The sequence below is a fragment of the Balaenoptera acutorostrata genome, chromosome 8, assembly GCF_949987535.1.
Source record: "Balaenoptera acutorostrata chromosome 8, mBalAcu1.1, whole genome shotgun sequence".
NCBI lineage: Eukaryota > Metazoa > Chordata > Mammalia > Artiodactyla > Balaenopteridae > Balaenoptera > Balaenoptera acutorostrata.
Window position 1 is genome coordinate 61,543,321 of NC_080071.1, and position 11,151 is coordinate 61,554,471.

The 11,151-nt window shown below is 36.4% G+C and overlaps 1 protein-coding gene across 1 annotated transcript in view; it reads right to left on the reverse strand.

The window, feature by feature from the left end:
- Positions 1 to 11,151, reverse strand: part of ICA1L (islet cell autoantigen 1 like) — a 72,577-nt gene extending 61,426 nt beyond the window's left edge. Inside the window, exon 1 of the mRNA XM_007190548.2 lies at positions 10,986 to 11,151. The gene's annotated coding sequence lies outside the window, so the exon portion shown is untranslated. The remainder of the gene's footprint in view (positions 1 to 10,985) is intronic.

Consider the following 11,151-nt stretch of genomic DNA (forward strand, 5'->3'; position numbering starts at 1 on the left):
TAAAGAATCCACCTTCCAATGCAGGGGATGTGGGTTCGATCCCTGGTCGGGGAACTAAGATCCCACATGCCGTGGGGCAACTAAGCCCACGCACCAAAAGTACTGAGCTAGCACGCCTCAATGAGAGAGCCTGTGTGCCTCAAACTACAGAGCCCATGCACTCTGGAGCCCACGCGCCACAACTACAGAGCCCATGCGCCCTGGAGCCTGTGTACCACAATTAGTGAGAGAAAAAAACCCGCATGCCACAACTAGAGAGAAGCCTGTGCACTGCAACAAAAGATCCCACACACTTCAATGAAGATCCTGTCTGCTGCAACTAAGACCCAATGCAGCCAAAAAAAAAAGAAAGAAAATGATCCCATTTACAATCACATCAAAAAGAATAAAATACATAGAAATGAATCTGACTAAGGAGGTAAAAATCTGGTACTCAGAAAACTGTAAGATGATGATGAAAATAACCAAAGACTTCCCAAACAGATGGAAAGATAAACCATGCTCATGGATTAGAAGAATTAATATCATTAAAAAGACCATACTACTCAAGGAAATCTACAGATTCAATGCAATCTTAACAAAATACCAATGGCATTTTTCACAGAACTAGAATAATTCTAAAATTTGTGTGTAAATGCAAAAGACCCTGAATAGCCAAAGCAATCTTGAGAAAGAAGAACAAAGTTGGAGGTATCATGAGCCTTAATTTCAAACTATACTACAAAGCTACAGTCATCAAAGCAGTATCGTACTGGCACTAAAACAGACACACAGATCAACGGAACAGAACACAGAGCCCAGAAATGAACCCACACTTACATGGGCAATTAATCTGACAAAGGAGGCAAGAATATACATTGGTGAAAAGAGAGCCTCATCAATAAATAGTGCTAGGAAAACTGGAGAGTTATGTGCAAAAGAATCAAACTGGACTACTTTCTCAATGATACACAAAAATAAATTTAAAGAGTTAAATATAAGACCTGAAACCATAAAACTTCAGAAGAAAATATAGGCAGTATGCTCTTTGACATCAGTCTCAGTAATATTTTTTTGACTAAGTTTTAAAAATACTTGTTAGTTCACAGTAACATAAACACTTACTTGATTTAATAAAAACTGTAATATAGGGTTAGATTGTGGTGGTGAAGGAGACCTAAGTCCTAGTAGATAATGCTTTAAATTAATAAATCAAAACGTAGCATATAAACATGTGATTTAGAAAATACCAGAGAAAAAAAAGGGTTGAAGGTACATGACACTGGAGATTGGAACTGGAGCAGGATTGGAAGAACTGCTTTTAAACATTATAATCCTTTAATATTTGACTTTTAAAGGTCATGGACATGTACAACTTTAACAAAATGACAATTATCTTGAAAAAATAAGCCTGAATGTGAATCTTACTAATTAAAACAGAATGGTACTGGCACCAGAACCATAGAGCAGTGGAACAAATGAAAAGAAGTCCACAAAGTGATAAGAAAATATAAAAGAATGTAGTGGTATGATCAATATACTAATTTCCTATGGCTGCTGTAACAAATTACCACAAACTTGGTGGCTTAAAACGATAGAAATTTATTATCTCACAGTTCTGGAGGCCAGAAGCCTGAAATCAAGGTATTAGCAGGGCTGTACTTTCTGAGAGACTCTAGGGAAGAATACGTTCTTCCCTCTTGTACCTTCTAATGGCTGCTGGCAGTCCTTGCCTAATAGCAACATAACTCCAATCTCTGTCTCTGTCTTCACATCACCTTCTCCTCTGTGTATGTATCTAATCTCCCTCTGTCTCTCTCCCTCTGTTTTAAGAAACAGTTTGGACGTTTCTTAAAAAACTAAAAATAGAACTACTATATGAACCAGCAATTTCACTCCTGGGTATATATCAGAAAAAAAGAAAAACACTAATCTGAAAAGAGACATGTACCCCCCAACATTCATAGCATCATTGTTTACAATTGCCAAGATATGGAAGCAACCTAAGTGTCTATCAACAGATGAATGGATAAAGAAAATGTGGTGTACATACATACTACTCAGCCATAAGAAAGAATGAAATTTGTCATTTGCAACAACATGGATGGACTTGGAGGTTATTATGCTAAGTGAAATAAGTCAGACAGAGAAAGACAAATACTATATGATATCACTTATAAGTAGAATCTAAAATAAAAGAAACTAGTGAATATAACAAAAAGGAAACAGACTCAGATATAGAGAACAAACTAGTGGTTACCAGTGGAGAGAGGGAAGGGGAAAGGGGAAAAATAGGGGTAGGAGATTAAGAGGTATTTATTTATAAAATAAAATAATATTTATTTATAAAATAAATAAGCTACAAGGATATATTGTACAACACAGGAAATACAGCCAATGTTTTATAATAACTGTAAGTGGAGTATAACCTTTAAAAATTGTTGTACACCTCTAACTTACATAATATTCTACATCAACTATATCTCAATAATAAATAAATAAATAAATAAATAAAAACCTCTATTCATTAAATCAGGTTCCCCATGGGGAAAAAATTGCCACATCTCATAGCACTGATGCCAATAAGTAAATGTCAGATACAATGAAGTTTGCATCAGATTCAAAGAGGATGACCAAATTTGACATGCATCTCCTCTAGTCTGAAGCAGATTCGGTTTTGGCAAATAGATTAGGTCCTGAAGAGCAATTCCAATAATTAATCACTAACTTGAAAACATGAATTCTTAAAGGCATAGCAGCCAGATTTAAGGAAGAGGTAGACAGTTTACTTGGTGCCTATCTCCCTATATTATCACAGGCTAGCAAAGAAGACTACTGAAGAATAAATCATTATGTTTAAGGTGGGGAATGCTTCGTTTTAAGCTCTTCTGGTTTCTATGAGGAGAAATTTTCTATAAATATTCCCAGCCTCTTGCCCTTTCTCCCCTACAGCGAGAAGCCTGACGGGTGAATTAACCATTGGTCCACATTTCTTGACTGGGTAGAGCTAATTTATCAAATCATAAAATTAGTGAATTCAGTCCTTTTTGAACCTTTTACTCATCACTTGTGACCTAATCAGTGAGAGGCAAAAGTCTTAGGTAAGTGTGTCTATTATGAAGACCCAAACTTTCCCTTGAGTGGGCTCTTCCAGGTCTGGACTAGGGGACAGAAATATTAAAAGACCACTGACATGATACACATCCTCTAATGGTTCTCTCAATAATAAAGCTGATATTTTACCTCCATCTGCCTAGGTCTTTGACTACATCTGAATTGGTTTCTATCTCAAGAGGGAACAAAAGGGTGAGCGGTATTATGTGTTGGTCTCCGTAAAACCTACAATGGCCAGGATATTTTTATTTTCCCTGACAAGAGGCAAGGCATGGCTGTAGAGAAACAGAAACAACAAGCTGGCAGTCAACCTTGTATAGCAGACAAAAGTACCCTAGAAAAATCAGAGCTATATCAGCATTGACGTGCCTCTGGAACCAGTGATTAACATATCCTGTGGGAAACTGCTTCAAGAGAGCATATGAAAACTGTCACCAAGAAGCCAGTTAAAGAAGAGATCACGATAATGTACCCAGTCACCTATTCAGCCTCAGGGTTATATAAAACTACTTATACTACTCTTGGGCAAAAAGTAGGCCAAAATAGAACTGCCCCTTTCAACAATAAATAACATGAAAAATAAATAACATGAAAAAGTAGCATTATAAGAAAAGGAGGGACCATAACGTGAGAAGAGAAAAATATATATAAATTTGAAAAACTGCTTCATAAAACAGGTTTAAAGAAAAACTGCTCTGCCTGCAGATAAATGGAATAATATTCCATAAAAGAGATTTTTTAAAAAGAGCTGAAGGAAGCAAAAGATATAAAGAAAAAGAAGAGGAAAAAAATACCACAGAACTTGAAACTGCATTAGAAACAATTCCAAGTAGAATAGATACTTCAGAAAACTAAGTGAATAATATTGATGACAAGCCTGGGAAAATCATTCAGAATGAAGATTACAAGATAAAGGTGGTTAGATTCAAACAAAGTGGTTAGACAGAACAAAATGATGTATAGATTCGGAAGATAAACAATTGAGACTTAATGTAAGAAATATTCTTAGAGAAAGACAGACATATGGAACAGCCAAAATATTCAAGAATATAAAGCTGAAAATTGAAAGGGTTCACCGTGTTCCAAGAAAAATTAATAGAGAATGATCAAGAATAAGACATGCTGTGGAATGCTGCTGAATTTCAAGGGTAAAGAAAGAATGCTACTAGCATCTAGACAGAAAAAAAGAGGGCCACCTACAAATTAAATAGTTTATCCTGGCCTCAGGCATCTCCTCAGCCACATTAGAGAATGGATAAAAGTGAGACTGTAGAGTACTTAGGGAAAAAGAATCTAACATGGAATTTTCTATGTAGCTGAAATACAATTTTAATGGATATATAACATTCCATGTGTATGGATGTACAATAATCTACTTGATGGTCTATTATTGATGGATATTTAGATTGCTTCCAGAATTTTATTATTTCAAACCATGCTAAAATTAGTAAATATATATATTATTTAAAATACATGCAAGTATACCTATAAAATAAATTCCTGGAAGTATAAGGGCTGAATCAAAGGGTTTATGCATTTTAAATTGTTTTCATTTTGCTAAACTGTCCTCCATAGAGATTGTACCAGTTTTTATGCCCAGTACCAGTAATGTAGGAAAGTGCTTGTTCACTACAACTCACCAATTTTCTGGTCTTTTCCAGCCTTAGAGATAAAAAATTATTTTTAGGTAAAGGAATAATTTGTAATTATCATATTTCATCAATTGAAGACACCATCATTTGAAAAGTGAACCATTATTTTATGTACCTCTATATAAGAAAAAGGGCTACAAAGTAAACTGTGCTTTCATATCATCAATTGTCAGATACATATTGGTAAAAAGTTCAGATTACAGAAATGATTTCAGAGATGTGAAAATATGAACAGGTGCATCTTAGAATCAATAAAATATGGTATTTGAGTAAGGCTGAGTATCTAGACAAGGGTTTTTTAGATATACAAGAATCAGAAATATAGCACTCATGAACCCCTCTTAAAATAAAACAACAAAACAAAAATTATTTGAAGCCACAATCCATACAAGTAAAATATATTTAAAAATCAAGAATTTATAAAATGGAGAAATGGTGAAACGGTATAGCAATGAGCATTTAATTCTGTTAAATCTAAATGTGATTATAACAAACAAACAGAAATTAATTGTTATGACTGTTTAAATACATAATGTAAAGATAAGAAAAATTTGATAAAAATAATCTGTGACAAAAATTCCAGAACATACTGTTAAAATGTTAGTAAGAAGCAATTTAAGTATGATAATTTTTCATCTTTCATGATAAAAAGGCATTTAATAAAATTTAACATCCCTTCTTGATATTTTAAGAAGAAATTTTTCATAAAACAGGAATATAGGGCTTCTACTTTAATAGGGGGCATACACACATACACACACTCACACTCAAATGCACTATAGTACTTAATGATAAAACACCAAGAGGGGGCTTCCCTGGTGGCGCAGTGGCTGAGAGTCTGCCTGCCAGTGCAGGGGACACGGGTTCGAGCCCTGGTCTGGGAGGATCCCACATGCCACGGAGCAACTGGGCCCGTGAGCCACAACTGCTGAGCCTGCGCGTCTGGAGCCTGTGCCCCGCAACGGGAGGGGCCGCGATAGTGAAAAGGCCCGCGCACCGCGATGAAGAGCGGCCCCCGCACCGCGATGAAGAGTGGCCCCCACTTGCCGCAACTAGAGAAAGCCCTCACACGAAAACTAAGAGACCCAACACAGTCATAAATAAATAAATAAAATAAAATAAAATAAAAAAAAAAGGCTTAACTCTAAAAAAAAAAAACAAAAAAAAAAACACCAAGAGCATTCCCATTAAAGCGAGGAACAATACCAAGGAAGGCCACCATTTTTCTATTACTTAGCATTGTTCTAGAAGTGCTAAACAATAGAATGAGACTAAAAAAAAAATGGGGGATTAGTATAATTTTACACATGATGTGACAGTATACCTGGAACACTTAAGGCAATGCATTGAGAAATTATTAGAAGCAATAAGATCTTTTAAGAAGGTAGCTGGTTATAAAATTAGTATATAAAACTGAGCAGTTTTCCTACTGATTTCCAAAAAATAGTTAGAAAATATAACGCAAGAAAAAAATTCGTCCCTATTAAAATTCCTAGGAATAATTTCAATACCAAATAACTTATATGAAGAAAACTAAAAGCACTACTAAAATAAAAAGTTGACTTTAAAAAGAAGAGAAACACCATGTTTTTGGATAGGAAGACTCAATAAAGTAAAGAAGTCATTTGTTTCTAAATTAATCTATGCATGCAATGTAATCTCAATCATTATTAAAATTTGCAATTATTGGGCTTCCCTGGGGGCACAGTGGTTAAGAATCCGCCTGCCAATGCGGGGGACACGGGTTCGAGCCCTGGTCCCAGAAGACCCCCCTTGCCGTGGAGCAACTAAGCCCGTGCACCACAACTACTGAGCCTGTGCTCTAGGGCTCGTGAGCCACAACAACTGATGCCCGCGTGCCTAGAGCCTGTGCTCCGCAACAAGAGAAGCCACAGCAATGAGAAGCCCGCGCACCGCAAGGAAGAGTAGCTCTCGCTCACTGAACTAGAGAAAGCCCGCGCACAGCAATGAAGACCCAATGCAGCCAAAAATAAATTAAATAAAATAAATTTTAAAAAAAGTTTCAAAAAAAATTGCAATTATTTTTAAAATGACAAAGTAAGTCTAAAGTTCACTGGGCAAACAAAATATAAGAATAACCAGAAAAAATCTGGAAAATAAGAGTAATAAAGGGATTTTTAAGTAATATTAATTAAATCAGTATTGTACTGGTATTCCATTTCCACTACAGAAAGTTAACAGAACTCCCATCCTAACAATGAGAATAAACTATTGATAGATAACCTACAAAATTATGTGATTTTTTAAAGCCAATCAGAGAGCTGAGAATGCAAAATAAAAAAAAGCTAATGAACTAAAATCCAGAAAGTGAACAGTCCTGCCTAGGACTCATGACTCCTTTCATCTTTGGCAGAACAGTAGGAAGAGAAGGAAACTGCTTGACAAAAAAAAAAAAAAAAAAAGAGGACAAAAGACAAGTGAACTACATCTTTAAGTACTGAAAAAAGTTGGCCAAGAATTCTATACCCAATAAAAATACCCTTCAAAAAAGAAAGGAAAATAAAATTTCAGACAGATAAAAACTGAAAGACTTATCCCACGCAGACCTACACTACTAAAAATCCTAAATACTCTTTAGGGTGAAGGAAAATGATAATATATAGAAACTCAGTTCTACAGGAAGCAGAGAGAAATCAAAAAGGGTAAATATATACTGATAAACACAAAGAAAGTTTCAAAAATATACATGTGCATCTTTAAATTTCACTAAAAGATGATTTAAAAATAAAAAATATAAAGCATATGTAGAAGTAAAATATATAACAGAAGAAAAGATAGAAGGATGATAAATGGAAGTCTAAGTTGTAATACTCTTACATTGTTCATGAAGTACTAGAATATATTTGAGAATAGGCTTTATAAATTCAGGATGCATATTGTGATCTCTAGCACAATCAATAAAAAAAAATAACACAAAGAGGCAAAACTAAAAAGTCAAGAGAGGAGAAGTAGAATATATTTTTAAAAACTCAATTTACTAGAAAGAAGGCAGGAAAGAGGACCAAAGAGTAAGTAGGAAAACAGAAAAAGAACACCAATATTTTGTGCTTAATCCAAACACAGAAAACAATTACAAAAACATAAGTGGATGATATAAACAGTGTTAAAAGGCAGACTGTAAGACTAGGTAACAAGTAGTACAACCCAACTATATGTAGTTTATAAGAAACACACATTAAACGTAAATACAGATGAGTTAAAAGGAAAAGGATAAAAAAGATATGAGACAAACATTAAGCTTATATCAATGTCAGACAAAACAGGCTTCCAGGTAAAAAGTATTTTCAGAGGTAAGATGACCATTTCATAATAATAAAAGGGTCAATTTATCAAAAAGACAGCAATCTTAAATATGTATGTGATTAATAACAGAGCCACGGAATATGAGAAAAAAAATTGACAGAACTAAAGGGAGAAACAGACAAATCTACAATCATAATTAGAGACTTAACACTCCCCCCAGAGTAACTGACTGAATAAGGAGACATAAAACATGTGGAGATTTAAAAGATTTGAACAACACTCTCAACCAACTTGACTTAACTGACATTTATAGACCACTCCACCACCACCACCAGCCAAATACAAATTTTTTCCCCAAGGGTAATGGGAACATTCACCAAGACAGACCTTAGGATAGGCAGAAAACAAACAAACAAAAAAACTCAATAAGTTTAAAGGTTTTGAAATAGCACAGAGTACGTCCTGACGCCAACAACACTAATTTAGAAATCAATAGCAGTGATCTATCTAAAAAAAAAAATTCCCAAGTATTTGGAAGTAAAGTTAACACATCTAAATAAATAACAGGTGACAGAGAAATTTTAAAATATTTTAAACTAAATGATAATGAAAACACCCAAGTTTGTGGGATGCAGCTAAAGCACGCTTAGAAGAAAACTAATAGCTTTAAATACCTATCAATATATGAAAGTAAAAAAGGTACAAAATCAATTATTTATACTTCCACTTTAAGAAGAAAAAGAAGAGCACAGTAAACCCAAAGTAGAAGAAACAAAATAATAAAAATAAGAGTAGAAATCAGTGAAATAGAAGACAAGCAAATAGAGAAAATCAGTTGGTTCATTTGAAAAAATTATTAAAATTTACATGCTTCTAGCAAGATTAAGAAAAAAAGAATAATATAAATGAGCAATATATAGCAGGCAGGAAGAGAATGGGTATGATACAAAAACAACTTTAGCTTTATTGGAAATGTTTTATTTCTTTATTTAAAAAATATTTGAAAGAAATACGACACAATGTGAACAGCTGTTAATGTTGGCTGTTGTAACTGTACTTATTGTGGTAATTTAGTTTTTGGGCTTTGGTTTTTTTTTTTAATCTAAACTAAATCCACACAAAAAAATTCTTTTAAAACCTAAAGTGTTATTTGCAAATGAGTCTACAATAGGAAAATAATAATAATAATAATAATAATAATAATAATAATTACATAGAAGGTGAATATTGGATGCAAGCAGAAGTTTGAAAAGTCTGACTTCAGAAAAAAGGAAAAAAACCTAACAGATGAATGAAAAACAAACAAGGGAAAAGGGGAATAAGGATGTTATTAAATAACAAAAGCCAGTTCACATGAGGAAATCTTTCCAGTCACAGACATACTGAAAAGTCCTTCACACACCCCATCTGTTGTTGTTAAAGAATAAAAATTTACAGGAGGCACAGTGAGTACTGAGAAAGGTAAGCTATAAAGGAAAGGGAAAAAATTTTAATATAGTATGTACCACACAATGAAATAAAGTTTGACAGCACAGTAGAACAAAACAATACTGTTTAATATCTGATATTTAATATTTTGTCCTAGTTCAGTCATTGGTATAAATTTTGTTTTATTGTTTTATAATAAATATCTCTAATAAAAATATGGCTTCCTAGTTTTTCCACCAGTCTTATGTTTGCAGTTTTTGCACTTTGGACTGGCTGATCTCTGAACAACCACCTAACTCTACCATTAATTACTGGTAATTAGAACAATGTCTTGCACATAACTGTTTTAATGTCAAGATGTACAATCATTTTGCACTATTAAGTAAACACAGAAATTTCAAAGAATACTGAGTATAAATATAAAACGACTAAAAAGGTTGGTCATATAAAAATATATACATACCATTGGATGTTTATTTGGCCAATAAGTGTATAATTAACTCCTACTAAAGGATGGGCACCTGTGGCTACTCCATAAATATTGATGTGAAGATGATTAAAGTAATATCACCTTACAGTACGTTGCCTGAGTCGTAACCACATAAATCAACACATAAATACTTAGAAAAAAACCCAAACGATGGATAAACGTTATCTTCCCGATAAGCTATCTCACAGTGACCCAGAGTTTATGACTGCTTTCATGCTCTGTGCATCAAGATCATCTATTACATGAAAATTAATCCTACACCCTCTACTGGCAAATCCACAGCATCGCGGGTTAGTTGCCAGGATGGATTTTTTTCCACTCTCCATCTTTCTCAGAGCATCAGGTATCTGACAGCTGACAGCATTTGGGCATCTGACCAGATGATCCAGTTTCCACGAGCCGGACCGGTGCGTGGCGCTGGGATAAAGGCCTCAGGCAGCGAGATCTGTGCGCGGAACCCCTCGGGAGCTCGCGCCTTCTGCACTTCGTCTTAAACCGCACATTTACTTGTGTTTTGTTTTACCCATTGCTAGCCATTTAGTCTGTAAAGAAGACATTCCCACTACAAAATAATAACATGAAAATAAGCACAACATAAAAAGGAGGTCAGCAGGAAAGCACCTAAAGGCCGTAAGCATCTGCTTCTAATGGAAGCGATCCGCACCTTCGAGAGAAATCACCCAAACAAGCCTCAGGCCCCTGCGCTCGTTCGCTCGCTACCCGGGGCGAGCGTGGGTGGAAGCTCCCTTAGGCCCGCCGGGACGCTGCCAAGCCTAAAACTACTCTTGGCCCGATCTGCCCAGGGTAAGCCCGGAGGAGCTCGGACAGGACCTCGTCCGGGAGGGGAGGCCGCAGGGGCCGGGGTCCCCAAGAGAACCGAGAAGGCCAGCGAAGCCCCGAGAGACCGCTTGCGCGCGTGGCGGGGACCTACCGCCGCCCCTCCACCTTGGGGCGTCGCCATGGGAACCAAAGGTTTGGCCTCCCAGCCTCCGCCGGGGAGGGTGCGGCCCTTCCTCCGCGCGGAGAGTGGGGGGCCAGAGGAGGCCGCAGACACTCACCTCGACGCCGGAGCCGCGACGCGCCGGTCCTCCGCCGCCTCGGGTCGCGTTCGGCAGCTCGGAGGTCGGTCCCGGCGCCCGTTCCCTCTGCCGCCGCTCGCGAGCCCTGCGCCGCTGCCGAGCCGCACCCGCAGCCGGTGCCCCTCCGCACCGGAGCGTGGAGGTG